The sequence below is a fragment of the Cyprinus carpio genome, chromosome A5 (genome assembly GCF_018340385.1).
Source record: "Cyprinus carpio isolate SPL01 chromosome A5, ASM1834038v1, whole genome shotgun sequence".
NCBI lineage: Eukaryota > Metazoa > Chordata > Actinopteri > Cypriniformes > Cyprinidae > Cyprinus > Cyprinus carpio.
In genome coordinates, this window is record NC_056576.1 from 37,391,899 (window position 1) to 37,404,080 (window position 12,182).

The 12,182-nt window shown below is 37.8% G+C and overlaps 1 pseudogene; it reads right to left on the reverse strand.

Annotated features, from left to right (window-relative positions):
• Positions 1–2,997: 2,997 nt before the first annotated feature.
• On the reverse strand, positions 2,998–11,729 carry LOC109098007 (annotated as a pseudogene).
• Between the last annotated feature and the right edge of the window lie 453 nt (positions 11,730–12,182).

Below are 12,182 nucleotides of genomic sequence, written 5' to 3' on the forward strand. Positions count from 1 at the left end.
TTTTGGGGCAAACTATTCCTTACAAACCTCTTTAAGATCCCAGTCCAGTGCCTTCTTCTGCTTCCCGAGCACAGCTGTAAACACGTCCTTTTTAGTGAGACAGCTCTCAAATCCGGACATCCCTTCTCTTCTCCCTCCAGCTCTGCACGCTGCCTGACACACACAGACACCCAAGATGCAGACAGATATAAATCTTCTTCTGTTTTTAAACCCACTCTTTCATTACGAGGCAAGGCTATCCGTGTGTTTACCGAGCTTGTCGTGTTTTCTGTCCCCCCCCCGTCCTCGCTGTCGCTCTCTCTCCAGTTCCCTGCGGTCAGCGGGTGAACCCCTCTGGAGTCGTTCCCCCCCCCCCCGGAATCCCTGTGAGAAGGGCTCTGTCTGTTCCGAAAGCGTATCCGTTTTATCGTCCCTCAGGAGAGCTGTACGCCAGACGAGGCTTTGGCTCTTGTCTTCTCTGTTCCCTCACTTTCCAGAGGGGTCGACCATGAAAGCCCCGCTTCGTTTTAGGAACTGTAGCTGCGCTGTCACTGTCCCGTGGTTCTCCCAAAGGGCCTCCTCCATCTCTTCAGCTTTTTTCGTCTGCTTTTCCCTCCCCTGTACCCCTGGTATCGCGGACGAGAACTTTTTTCCTGCTGTTCCCTTATCAGCCATCGTGGGATCTGGATTGCCACGGGTGGGAACCAAGAAATCAATAAGAATGAAAAATGGAAATTTGAATCTCAGTGTAACTCACGAGAAAGCGGTCATTTGTTGTTTAAGAGGAACTCACCAAATAAAATACAGTTTATGAATGACATCAGATGCCGCGTCTCATACTCATTTTGGGAGGGTTGAAGGCCCAAAAATAGTGTTTGTTTTGCTCTATATCCCATGTCAACCCTTTTATAACAAAATATGATGCATTTTCATCGCAATTTAAAAAAAGTGAAAAAGTCTGGAATTATGAAAACTGAAGAGACGTTGGATTCCTGTCTCCTTTCTGAGCAAAATACAACTAGACTGTGTGTGTGTCAACTCTCAAACGATTTTCACTCGTAGGAAATGATTCTGATGACATTCTTATGCATAACCCCCGAAGGGACCCCCCGAATCACTGTGCCACTGACAGAGGTTTCCCTGAAGCGCTTTGGGAGCTCGTCACCCACACGCCCCACAGTTCTTTTGTGGATTTAGTCTCAGTTTTCTTCATGAAAACCTCAGACTGATTGATGTGAAGATGGATGATGCTGATGAGATCTCAGATCTCTGTGGTGGCAGCACTGGCTGCTGCGCTGGTCATATAAAAATCTCACCGGATTATTACAAGTCATGGTAAAAATGAATGTTTGGAAATGTAAACTGATGAAATTCCCTACAGCAAAAGACAGAAATAACTGGCTTTAAACCATTTTTTGTTGAGGAAAATACTCGAAATGGGGCCTAAAACTTTTGCACAGTACTTTGTATATATTATTAGTTCGCAAAGAATACTGAAGTCCCCACTGCGCACTCACGACATTTAGACTGTGACACCTGAGAATCATTCCTATGGTTTGTTGTGTTTCTCCCGTGTGTTGTGGGGAACGCATCACGCACTCGAGGAGAACTCGAAGCAGCTTCCGGAGGACAAAGAGCAGCTCGCGCCCAGCCACGAGTCAAACTAACAACCGGCAAACAACACGACACTGTCCTGTCCTCTCTGTCTGTGTGGTGTGTGTGCCCAACTCACACCGCATCTGATATCCCCGCTCTTGCTTTATAAAATGCGAGTGCGACCATGCCGCGCTGTTAAACCCCAGCCTGCTTCTGACCCAAACTCACTTCCGCCGGCTGCGCTTTCTGTCAACCCCCACCCGCGCGAGCTCATCTGTTCGTCTTGAAATGAGTAAGAGCATAAATATTAACCATTCGGCTTTCAACTAAGCCCCCTAAATAAGCGCGAGTTCAATACTTTACTTTTTCAAGTGACACATAAGCTCGAAATCAGTGTTAATCCTCTCATACGATGCGTAGCTGTTTTTTGCATCTTGCACTTTCCGGGTCCCACGTGACGTCCCCAAAATAAACAGTCGTCTCGTGATTTAAAGGCGGCAAAGTGCGCTTAAATCTCGTAAGAATACCTTTATATTAAACCCTCGTTTCTTTTTATCTCTAAAATTTTTATGTCCGATGCTGCTGGTCTCCTGACAGGATCGTATTTCGCTGAAACGAGCCGCACACGTTTGCAGAACCAGGGTTGCCAGATCTGCGTAGATAAACTAACCCAGTGACTGATAAAAACTAAATACAATACCAAAAATTCAAAGACGTCCCCCCTACCAAACCTAAAATATGTATTTTATTCACAGTTATATCAAATTTATCAGGTAAACCTTAGACTTGGCAACGAAAGACAGAATGGAGGTTTAGGTAAAACTGTTACTGTATGGATTCAATAAAGAGAAAATGATAATATTACACTCCAAAAATGACCAAATACTTCCATATGCAGACATACTTGTATTAATATCCATAATGCGTGTTTTATTTTATCTTCAAAATATCAGTTGTTTTCAGGAATAAACACTGCAGTGATTGTTAGCACACGTTTTAGTAGTGTATAACTTGTATCACAGTATTTAGATACGAACACCAATGTACATTATTAGTAAACATGGACTTGTTTTTTTTTTTGGAAAACAATTCAAATACAACTTCACAAGCATTAATGCACACCAGAATTCAAATAAAAGGGTCAGTTAAAAAAAAAAACAACAACAAAAAAAAACTTGTTTAGGCAACAATGACAACAATTTGCTATTGAAATGTTAGAGAATTAGAGTTTTTTTGTTACGTTACATTAATTTGCTACAAATTGTTTGCAAGAAATGCAGCCAATCTGGTTAGTTGTCCACTCCAGTTTAAAGCTGCTCTCAATCGTTTTAAAAAAGCAATGCGATCAACCCTTTTAAAAAAAAAAAAATTTTAAAACGCAAGTTTGCTTAAAACTACTGCTTGCAGAAAAGGCTTTTTAAGCTAACGGTGGGTGATTCTTAAGGAATTCTTCCCCATGTATGCGGCAAGAGCCTTCACATCAGTCACACAACAGTCACAGCATTGTACAGGGAAGCCCCGGATGCCACCCACGGACCTGAAATACACAGTGAAACAATCATGAGGCACGATACAGAACCCAATCACTGTATAATGTGCTTTGCTTGTTCTTTTTTTTTTTTTTTTTATGTGTAGGACACACTGAAAGGACAGAGCAAGCATGTGGTTACTAAACATTATATTCATTTGGACTAATTTGATATTTATTTCCCTGATGCATTTGTTCTCAACTGATGAGACAATACCTTACCTTAAAAGTCTTACAAGTCCCCAAAAAACCTTTAAAAATAATTAACATCTCAAAACATTTTATTTCTGGAAATTCCAAATCCTGGTTGCTACCCGCAATTCAGATCAAGACAGACTCGTATTCAAATTTGAATAGTCTCATTCTCTATACATTTCTGAGTGGCGCATAACTTAGAAGACAAATCACATTTTATCACTGAATTTTTATCAACCGAAAAATGAAAATTAGTCTGAAAATGTATTCACCCTCAGGCCATTCAAGATGTAGATGATTTTGTTTCTTCATCAGGTTTGGAGAAATGCAGCATTGCATCAGTGTCTCAGCAATGGATGCTCTGCAGTGAATGGGTTGCCGTCAGAAAATGAAAACATCACAATAATCCACAACACTCCAGTCCATCAATTAAATGTCTTGAGAAGTGAAAAGATGCATGTTTGTAAGAACAAATCCACGATGTTTTTTTTTTTATTAAGACGTTTTTTTTTATAAGACGCTTCAAACCATTGCCAAAATACAAGGAAGTGTTATTATAGATTATGGACTGAAGTTAAAATGCCTTAATGATGGATTGTTTTTAGAAACACGCAGCTTTTAGCTTCTCAAGACATTAAATTGATGGACTGGAGTGCCGTGGGATTATTGTGGTGTTTTTTTATCAGCTGTGTTTTGGAACTCTCATCCTGACGGCAACCCATTCACTGTAGAGCATCCATTGATGGTGACACTGATGCAATGCTACATTTCCCCAAACCTGATGCAGAAACAAACTCATCTACATTTTGAAAGTTAACTGTATCATCTCAGACTGACCAGCACTGATTTATCTGTAAACTTTTTTTGTCCATTTAAATTGTGCATGAATCAGTAGTTATTCAGTGTAGATTGTGCAACAACATTACTCCTCCGTCCGTTAAAGCAAATGAAAATGTTTGGTTGTCAAACTACTGTATGCAAACCACACAAACGATTAGATGAATTACAAAAAACAGGCGTAACGTTTTTCCTAATTTTTTTTCATACAACACCTGTGTCCTTTTAAGTGAGATCATGCCAAGTTTCGATGCAACCATCCAGGAATGCCTTTTCAAGACTTTCAATCTCCTTCCTTCTTTCCGATGCGGAATGGGATGTTCATGCGGCTTCGACATGCCTCGTCAACCGGGCACCTGCAAGAGACCGTACAGCGCGGGAAAAATAGGGCGAGAATTCATTTGAGAACAAAAACAAGTCTGATGAGGAGAGCATAATGTGGAAAATACTGCATTAGTCAACTATTACTTTTTATTATAAGAATATCTGGTTTTAATTGTACTAAAATCCTTTTTTTTTTAAATATATATTAACTATTAAATAGTGAATAAAAATGAAAAAGTTGAATGTTTAATATTGTACATTAGGAATATCCTTCTGTATGAGAAGATTATATTCTATCTGTGAAACGGTGATCCAAGTGTTTGTTAGAAATGTTAGGATGTGATTAGGACAGATAACGACGGAATCACTGACGAGTAGAATCCATCGGAGTGGTTGATGATGTCATAGATGATGTCGGATTTCTGTTTGTTTTAAGTCGTTCCATGGCATCCGCCCCTCCGTTGTTCTTGATCCACTCCAGAACCAAAGCCATGATGTAAATACTGTAAGAAGAACAAGCATGTGAAAGTCATAGTTACAAAACGGTTCAAAAGAAAATAAAAAAGGAACAGGTGAAGACTGAATCATAAAAGGGTTCCTGGAAAAAATAGAGACAATGAAAATATTGTTTTTGTAACTTTGTATTAAGTTTTCTTCCTCATTTAGCCTGGAAAAAGTATCTGTGTGGAGGATCTACAAAACAGACCTTGAAATCAGCCGCATGGCTGTGTGTTTCAGTAATTATATCAAGTTTAAGGTATTTCAGATAAGATGTGAACAAAACCGTAAAACGTAGGGATGTGCGATATATCAGCCACCATATCGGTGTCGTCGGATTGATTGATGGTTTTTTTTGTTTTATGTGTATGTGCGATATGAGAATTTTTGGGATATATTTTAGGTGTTATATATAATGCATTATTTCCTTCAGAAAGACTTGACTTAAGATGACTTGTTTGCATTATTTACGCATTATTTTATTTATTTGTAAGACTGTTTATGATGAAATTTGGTAATGGGATAGTAAAACAAAATTAACACTTCGTCTAACTCTCGCATGCTTTTTAAAACATTTTCCTGGTTCCTTTGTCCCCCTCCTCCCCCTCCTGCATCAACTCTAACAGCTGACGACTTTGCCACGTTTTTCATTAATACAATTAAAAACATCAGTGCACAATTTTCCACACCACAATCCATCAAGCACATCTCACCAGCAAACATACACTCGTTCACATCCTTCTCTTCACTCTCTGAGGCAGAAGTCTCCAAACTCATTCTTTCTAATCATCCTATTACTTGTCCGCTTGATCCTATTCCATCTCATCTCCTTCAAGTCATTTCTCCTGCAGTTGTACCTGCACTCACTCACATCATTAGCACATCCCTTCACACTGGTGTTTTTCCCTCAACATTTAGAAAGGCTTGTATAACCCCAATACTTAAGAAACCCACCCTTAACCCATTTCTTTTAGAGAACTACAGACCGGTTTCCCTTCTTCCTTTCATTAAATAAACACTTGAACTGTGTTCAACCAAGTCTCTGCCTTTCTCACACAGAACAACCTCCTCAACAGCAACCAGTCTGGTTTCAGAAGTGGACATTCAACAGAGACTGCCTTGCTCTCAGTTGCTTAAGCCATAAGACTGGCAAGAGCGGAATCCAAATCTTCAATACTTATCTTGCTTGATCTGTCTGCTGCTTTTGACACGGTTAATCACCAGATCCTCCTGTCAACCCTACTGACAAAGGGCATTTCAGGAACCGCACTCCAGTGGTTTGAGTCTTACCACTCAGATAGGTCCTTCAAAGTATCTTGGAGAGGTGAGGTGTCCAAGTCGCAGCATCTAACTACTGGGGTGCCTCAGGGCTCAGTTCTTGGACCATTCTCTTCTCTGTCTACATGGCATCATTAGGTTCAGTCATTCAGAAACATGGCTTTTCATACCATTGCTATGCTGATGACACTCAACTCTACCTCACCTTCCATCCTGATGATCCGAAGATTGCTGCTCGCATCTCAGCTTGTGTAACAGACATTTCTTGCTGGATGAAGGACCATCACCTTCAACTCAAACCTTGCCAAGACGGAACTGCTTGTGGTTCCAGCAAACCCATTGTTTCATCACAATTTCACCATCAACTCCTTCAAAAACAGCCAGAAACCTTGGAGTTATGATTGATGATCAGCTAACTTTCTCAGACCACATTGCTAAAACTGTCCGGTCCTGCAGATTTGCTTTATTCAACATCAAGAAGATCAGGCCCTTTCTTTCGGAACATGCAACACAACTCCTTGTTCAAGCTTTTGTTCTGTCCAGGCTAGACTATTGCAACGCTCTCCTTGGTAGGTCTTCCAGCCAGTTCTATCAAACCTTTACAATTAATCCAAAACGCGGCAGCAAGATTAATTTTTAATGAGCCGAAAAGAATACACGTCACACCTCTATTTATCAATTTGCACTGGCTATAGCTGCTTGCATAAAATTCAAGGCATTGATGTTTGCATACAAAACCACCACTGGCTTTGCACCCCTTTACCTAAATTCATTACTTCAGACTTAAGTGCCCTCTAGAAGCTTGCGTTCTGCATGTGAACGTCGCTTGATTGTGCCATCCCAAAGAAACACAAAGTCACTTTTACAGACTTTTAAATTAAATGTTCCTTCCTGGTGGAATGACCTGCCCAACCTGCCAGCTGAGTCCTTAGCCATCTTCAAGAATCGGCTATAAAACACATCTCTTCCATCTTTATTTGACCCTCTAACTTTTGCACTCACTATTCTAATTCTATTTAAAAATATATATATAATCTAACTACCTTTCTTATCTTTTTGTATTCTATCTGTTTTCTTTTCATTTATTATACAATTTAAAAAAACTCTAACACTGGCTTGCTGTATTCTTTTTTCTATTCTATCTGTTTTCTTTTTATTTATTATATTATTTAAAAGCCCTTGCTACATGTACTGCGTTTAAGCTAACTGAGACTTGTTATAGCACTTATATATCATTGCTCTTTTGTTGTTTTTGATTGCTTCCATTGTCCTCATTTGTAAGTCGCTTTGGATAAAAGCGTCTGCTAAATGACTAAATGTAAATGTAATGTAATACTATTTTTAAAATGTACACTGTTCAAACTAGGCTGCTTATGTTGAAGTGTTTGGGATGTGGCATTTAATGAGGAGACCTTTTTTATAATCAGGCTCTCAAAAAGTATATAAAAATTTGGATATAGATTTGTTGGCCAAGATATCAGTTATTGGCTTTCAAATAAAAATAAAATATCGGTATCGGCCAAAATTTTCATATCGGTGCATCCCTAATAAAACCTTAATTAAAAATCTGACTGGATGCCATTGAAATTGTTGTAAAAATTGTGAAAAACACAGATGGATATTGGCTATTTACTAAATTCAAAATTAATGCACAGAATTATAAATAGCCTAAATTTAGGCTTTCACAGTTTCCACAAAAACATTGTGCAGCACAACTGTTTTCAACATTGATAATAATCAGAAATGTTTCTTGAGCAGCAAATCATCATATTAGAATGATTTCTGAAGATCATGTGACACTGAAGACTGGAGTAATGATGCTGAAAATACAGCTGCACATCACAGAAATAAACTTTTTTTTTTTACTACATATACACATAGAAAACGGTTCATTTAAATTGTAAAAATATTTCACAATATTACTGTTTCTACTGTATTTTTGTTCAAATAAATGCAGCCTTGGTGAGCAGAAGAATCTTCTTTCAAAAATGATTTTAAAAGAAGTCAAAAATCGACTGCTGCTTGTTTGGTAAGCTTTTATATAGCTACCTAGAATTAGCAAGCTGATAATTATGTATGTCATTTAATTGAAGTCTACAGAGACACTGTATGATGAACAAAGAAAAGTCGTACCTGAAGCATGGAGGAGTGTTGTAGAGCGAGTTATTGCCAGCCTGCACCTGATAGTCCAGTATAATAGGACACTCTTTCAGGGCCTTGCCCATCAAATCCTCTCTGACAATGACAACCGTCACACCGGCACAGCCCACATTCTTCTGCGCGCCGGCAAATATCAGACCAAACTGTAGAAACGGACAGAGACTCACAGCATTAACAAAACAATTAGGACCTTATGATATATGTGAAGAGCTTTTATGACAACAACAATGAACTTGAAGGAGTATCACCAACCTTCGACACATCTACTGGCCTGGAGAGGAAGTTGGATGACATGTCGCTGACCAGAACCACTACTTTAGTGTCCGGGATGAAGTCAACTCAACGCCGTGCACCGCTCATGGCAGCAGTAGTAGACATAAGATGCTGAAGGATTCAGCGACCAAGTGCTACTGTCTGGTATTTCTGGGAAAATAAAGTTTGCTTCATCACTACAAGTCATGTGAGGACCAGAGCTGTGCAGCCCCTTCTGAAAAATAATTGTGCTTCACTTTTATTAAATGTGCATTTGACGTATACATCATCGTAGGTTATTTTTAAACTGTACTTGCTGATAATATAATATGAATGAAATAAAATGCATCTTAGATGTACTTTCTTGGCTATGTTTCTTAATGCACTAAAATACACTTTTAAAAAGTGCACTTTGCAATAATGTAAAATTAAAAGTTTTAAAGTACATTTTAAATCTTTATGTTTTAATAATCTTCTGTCATGCTATAAGTGCATTTAATGAAATAAAATGCCACTTAGATGTACTTTCTTGGCTATGTTTCTTAATGCACTTAAGTAGACTTTTAAAAAGTCCACTGCAATAATGTAAAATTAAAAGCTTTAAATGTTTTAATAATCTTCTGTCATGCTGTAAGTGCATTTATTTTGATGTGTTGACTAAAATACTAAAAGTTCACATTTTAAATATACTAAATTTCAACTTTATCATTAAAATGTGCAATTACGAGTATATTTAAATATAAGTTGCAATAGAAATGAGATTAAAGTATATTTTTAGTTAACCATAAATGCTTGTCAGTACATTCAGCAGTAAACTTTATATTTCATATTTCAAAGACAATAAAATAAATTCTGAAATTACATTTGAAGATGTATTTAAGTTCTACTTAAGTGTGTCAAAAAAAAATTGCATTTAATATAAATTTAAACTCTAATATAATTGCAATTAACATGCATATAGTGCCTGAAAGCATGACATTCAGTTCACACATAAATATATTCTTTCAAACTATATTGCTTTCATACTAAGCGCTCTTTTTAAAAGTATGCTAAAGTGTACTTCTTTTTCACAAGGGACACAACAATTCTTTTGGAAAGAATGTAAAATATAAACATATTTCAGAAGACAAATAGTGTTTTATAAAGATCTTCTGTTCACTCAGCATTAATAAATATAGCTGTGATTACTCACTGGTGTAGCTATCCAGTTTCGGATGGATCACGTTCACTTTTCCATACTTCTCTGCCTCTTTTGCTGCCTTCGCAGACCACGTCCCCGTGACCAGATAATCCGCACACCTGTCCTCCTTCAGACCGATCAGATTGAGAGGGATCCCGCTGAACTGTCCCGAGCCTCCACCTTGCAGAACCTGTATCTTATAGTTTTCAGGTACGTTCCTGTTCAAATTGTACAACACAGATTATACATTTGTCACGGAATATGAACAAAGACATTAATCTCCGATTGAGGGACAGATGTAAACACTCACAGAAGTTCACGGAGAAGGTTTTCAGAAGTGTTTATGATCTTGGAGAAATCAGACGATCTGTGGCTCATTTCTGGTTGCAAAAGAGAAATAAATGCCTCAAAAACACGGCATTACACACACAAACGTATATATTAAAAATACAGATCCTTACCAAGAATGCTTATCCCAGTGCCACTGTAATCCAGCAGCTCCTTCTGTGCTTGGAGTAAAACCTAAGAATAGAATAATATCCATTCAATAACTCATTTATTATAATAATAATTTCACATATACATATATATATATATGGCTTTGCCTGTACAACCATAAACAGAAGGTCTTTAGAAAAGGATAGTTAGAAAGGAATATTCCCTTAAAGGAATAGTTCACTCAGAAATGTGAGAGACAACAGGAGATGGACTTTTTCACTGGAGGAAGTGTTTTTATGGATTATGGACTCATATTTTGGCCAGGAGTGACAGTTTAACGTTAAATCATCTCAATGATGGATTTTTTTTTTTTTTTTCTTACAAACATGCAGTTTCTCAAGATATTAATTGATGGAATGGAGTCAAATGGCTGTATTGTGATGTTTTTATCAGCTGTTTGGACTCTCATTCTGACGGCACCCATTCACTGCAGAGCATCCATTGCTGAGACACTGATGCAATGATACATTTCTCCAAATCTGATGAAGAAACAAACTCATCTACATCTTGGATGGCCCTAGGGCAATTTAATGTTGAGCAAATCCTTCATCTTCAAGTATTTCTTTAAATGAAAGTCCTTCTATTTGTGACCATCTTTAAGTTCAGTATCCTAGCAACCTCAGTGAAAAAGATAAAACCATGGAAACACGACTTGTGTGAATCCATGGTGAAATCGCCCATGCAATCATTAACAGTTTACAACAGGACACTGCACTGGAGAGAAACAACTAAAACCCTGAACTTCTGCGAAGTAAACAACCAACAACACTCAGAAATAGTGAGTTACCTAATGAGAGAGCATGCTACTAATGATGTGAATGTAAGCTTTCACACCTCTCTTTAGCATTTAAATGTGCTCTGAACCGATTTAAATGTATGGAGTGTACTTTTTCGCAGATCTAGAGTTCAGTCAAAAGGCGAATCTGAAGCCAGATTGCGGCTGACGCAACATTGCACATCTCGCCCAGCAGAACGCACGTGTTTATTTAACATTGCACAACCATCCTGCGCACTCATTATCACGATATATTTCTGCATGCGCAGTGCTTTGTAACTGATAGAGTACTGATATGATGATCGCGCTGCCTTATTTATGCTTCTCTAAGTAATGAAAACATAATCAATATTTAGTGTGAAACAATGAATAATCCTAAATAACGCACCATTTGTTTAGGGATGCACTAACTCACCGGCTGTGGAAGTTTAGCTGGTCCCGCGCCAAAATTAATGGTCCGTTTGTTCTCCATGTTTTGAAATATAACTCTCTAGGATGGCCGTGGAATATAAATCTTTCTGAAACTTGACCTCCTTCTCTGTGAGTGATCTGGAGTGGCACTATTATTCTCTTTACACATGATTGCTCCTAATGTGCAAGTTTCCTGCGTGTTTTCATTGGCTCACGGTTTCCGGGATGTCTGCTTGCGGCTGTTTGATTGGATGCTGTGATAGACACGTGCGTGTGAGTGCATTTAATATTCATGAGCTTCTGCTCTTCTCTGTCGGTTCCTTTGTAGTTTCGGGCCTTATTGACTTTCACTGTACATTTAAAACATTTGTTCACTAAGGCCTTTCCTTGAGGATTGTATTTCTATATTTGTGTTTGTTTTTTATTTCACTTTTGTTATACCTTTTTTATTTCTGTGAATTAATATTTAGATGTATTTTCTCTTTGTAAACTATATGGAGGACCAATCTCGCAGAATTAATGACTGAATGTCTTAATTCAATTTCAATTAATAACTTTATTTATTTTAACTTTATTTTTCATTTTTATTCTTTAATTTATTTTTTATTTATTTTATGCTTATTTAATTCTAAAAAAAAATTGTTGTTATACGTATTTATTTCCTCTTGTAT